The sequence below is a fragment of the Peromyscus maniculatus genome, chromosome X (genome assembly GCF_049852395.1).
Source record: "Peromyscus maniculatus bairdii isolate BWxNUB_F1_BW_parent chromosome X, HU_Pman_BW_mat_3.1, whole genome shotgun sequence".
Taxonomy (NCBI): Eukaryota; Metazoa; Chordata; class Mammalia; order Rodentia; family Cricetidae; genus Peromyscus; species Peromyscus maniculatus.
In genome coordinates this window covers 130,391,737-130,394,879 of record NC_134875.1, presented here as the reverse complement: position 1 = coordinate 130,394,879, position 3,143 = coordinate 130,391,737, and the positions used below count along the sequence as shown (strand labels likewise).

The 3,143-nt window shown below is 46.8% G+C and overlaps 1 pseudogene across 1 annotated transcript; it reads left to right on the top strand.

The window, feature by feature from the left end:
- The first annotated feature begins 307 nt into the window (after positions 1-307).
- Positions 308-1,908, top strand: LOC102910229 (ubiquitin-conjugating enzyme E2 Q2 pseudogene; annotated as a pseudogene). Its single transcript, XR_013047919.1, has one exon. The product of XR_013047919.1 is annotated as a ubiquitin-conjugating enzyme E2 Q2 pseudogene (transcript).
- Positions 1,909-3,143: the final 1,235 nt, after the last annotated feature.

Genomic DNA, 3,143 nt, shown 5'->3' with positions numbered 1-3,143 from the left:
ATTCCCAGTAGAGCATAAACTGGGAGTGGTGGCGCAGGAATCTCAGCAATGGGTGTGGAGGAAGGCCAGAGGAACAGGAGTTCAAGGCCATCGTTGGCTACATACAGAGTTCAAAATCAGCCCCGGCTACTGCACACTATGTTTCAAAACAAAATTTTTTTTTAAAAAAAAGAACAAAAGGTTCCGTTATGCAAGATGAAAAGGCCCTGAAGATGATTGTGCGACACTGTGCTCAGACTTATGACTGCAGCGGCCACGCTCTGCGGGTCGCGGAGGCGGGCAGAGGCGGAGCCGCGGGAGCCCGGCCCGGCGGCCCCAGGGGCGGTGGCAGCCCAGCAGGCGTCTCGCGGGGCCGCTTCGCTTCCACACTCGTCTGGAAGGACCGGAGAGGAAGGATGTCGTCGGGGCTTAAGGCCGAGCTGGAGTTCCTGGCGTCCATCTTCAACAAGGACCACGAGCGGCTGCGCATCGTGAGCTGGCAGCTGGATGAGCTGCAATGTCAGTTCCTGGTGCCGCCGGCGCCCGCGGGCAGCCCGCCCTCGCCGCCGCCGCTCATCCTGCACTGCACCATCACCGAGTCCTACCCATCTTCTCCGGCGATTTGGTTCGTGGACTCCGATGATCCAGATCTCACATCGATCCTGGAACGTCTGGAAGATTCGAAGCCCAACAGTTCGCTTCGTCAGCAGCTCAAGTGGCTGATCTGTGAACTCTGCAGCTTATATAACCTGCCTGAGCACCTGGATGTGGAGACGCTGGACCAGCCGGTCCCCATCGCTCAGAAGGCGACCATCGAAGAGGTGCCCTCGGAGGATGAAGAGGAAGATGCAGCTGATGGACTGGAAGACTTGGATCATTATGAACTGAGAGAAGAAGAGACTAGTAGTGAGAAAAAGTCAGAGGATGAAGGGATTGAGAAAGAGCATTTGGCAATATTAGAGAATATTAGGAAGAGTCAAAGGCAAGACCATTTAAATGGTACCGTGTCTGGATCGGTGCATGCTTCAAATAGACTTATGAAAGAACTGAGAGAGATATACAGATCGCAGAGCTACAAATCAGGGACTTATTCCGTGGAACTGATAAATGACAGCTTATATGACTGGCACGTTAAACTGAGGAAGGTTGACCCTGATAGTCCCTTGTATGGTGACCTTCAGCTCTTGAAAGAAAAAGAAGGCACAGAATATATTTTGCTTAACTTTTCTTTTAAGGATAACTTTCCATTTGATCCTCCATTTGTTCGCGTCGAGTCGCCTATTCTGTCTGGAGGGTATGTCTTGGGTGGAGGGGCATTGTGTATGGAACTGCTCACAAAACAGGGTTGGAGCAGCGCCTACTCCATAGAATCGGTCATCATGCAGATCAATGCCACCTTAGTCAAAGGCAAAGCTAGGGTGCGCTTTGGAGCAGATAAGAATCAATATAATCTAGAAACAGCCCAACAGTCCTATGACTCCGTTGTGCAGATGCATGAGAAAAAGGGCTGGTTCACTCCTCCAAAGGAAGATGGGTAAATAGTTGATTGCCGTGTATTTGAAACAATGTAGCTTTAAAGACACAAGCTTTGAATATCCTTGTAACTGTAGTACCGAAGATATTAGCTAACTGGTGTTTTAGTGAATAATCTGTCAACTGACCGCCAATAGAAGTTTCAACCTTTTCATTTGCTTACTGTGGGGGTCTTGGGCTGAACGTGAGTCTTTACTGTGGTTTTCTCTGTAAGTAGACATAGTGTCCGTTCTTTGTCGTCTTTTCTCCTTGATTGAGTGAAATGTGTTATGTAGGCCAGTCAGTTGCGATTTTATAGAAGATTTTCTTTTATGGGGGGGATAATGAGGGTTTTCAAACTGTTGTTCCATTTAGAGCCAATAAAAGTTTTGCCAGTGTCCAATACTGGCTAGACCATTTTTGTGTCTGTGCCTTTTGTTTGTGTGATGTTGCGGATGGAGCTCAGGGCCTCCTGCGTGCGACACAAGACCTAGACCACTGTGTTCCCCGTTGAATGGTTGTTGTCTTCTCAATCACAGTCTATTTCAGGTCGAAAGCCATTTTATTGCCTAACTAATGACAGAAACCTTGCTCGTGAATTGATAACTTTTTTTTTATAGCCAGGTGGTGATATGAAGTATTTCCTGAAGCTGGGCTCTTAACTGAGTTACAGCGCACTTGGGCAAAGCAATCAAGGCCAAACCACTTAAGGCTTGTTAGCAGTCATTTGCACTAGTTCTGCTGGGCTGGATATCCCCCCTCCCCCTTCTTTTGCCTCTTTGAACCGGTCTCAGTTACCCAAGGCTGGCCAGGAACTCCTGATCCTCCCGCCTCCCTCTCAAGCGCCAATGGATCTGTTTCTTATTGGTTTGCTATTTCTTACGAAGAAGAGCCCCAGCCTAGAGCTCGGGCGTGTTTGTGAAACAGTGCCATTCCAACCTTTTCTCTTTATAAATGGGATGCTGCAGTTCTTTGTAGGCCGTTCAACTTTATCAAGTGCTCAGCGGGTAAACAGTCTTCGTGAACAAAAGTTACACAGTTAAGTTTAAAAAGATACCCGATTTGGAGACTTCTAACTTTTTTTCTGCCATCGTAGCAGTGACTGTGCACCAAATGGAACTCTGTGTATGTCAATTCTTTGATAAGGTGTGACTCAAATCAGTGTACTTTGTATTTTCTTGCTGCACCTGAATTTGTCCCCTTTGGTTGGTAACAGTTTGATTTAAAAATAAATTCTAGTTACTAAGTACATAAAGAAGAAACCCAGAAGCACATTTTTCCATGCACAAACCAGTTATAAATATCAAAAGTGATTCATACACATTTGTATATTTGTGTGTGGATGCAATCAATGTATGCTCGAGCAAATGCATGTGCACACCTATGTATGAGTATGTGGAGGCTAGAAGCAGACATTGTTGTCTTCCTCCATTTTTATTTTTAATTGTGTATATGCATGTGTGTGGAGGGGTTAGATATGCACATGAGTGCAGATGTCTTGGGGGGGGGCAGAAGGTGTCAAACCAAACTTGGGTCTTCTGCAAGACCAGTACGTGTTTAATGGCTGAGCCATCTCTCCAGCCCCTCTACCTTGTTATTTTTGAGACAGGGTTATTCATGGGGCCTAGAGATCACCGACCATCTAGGCTTGG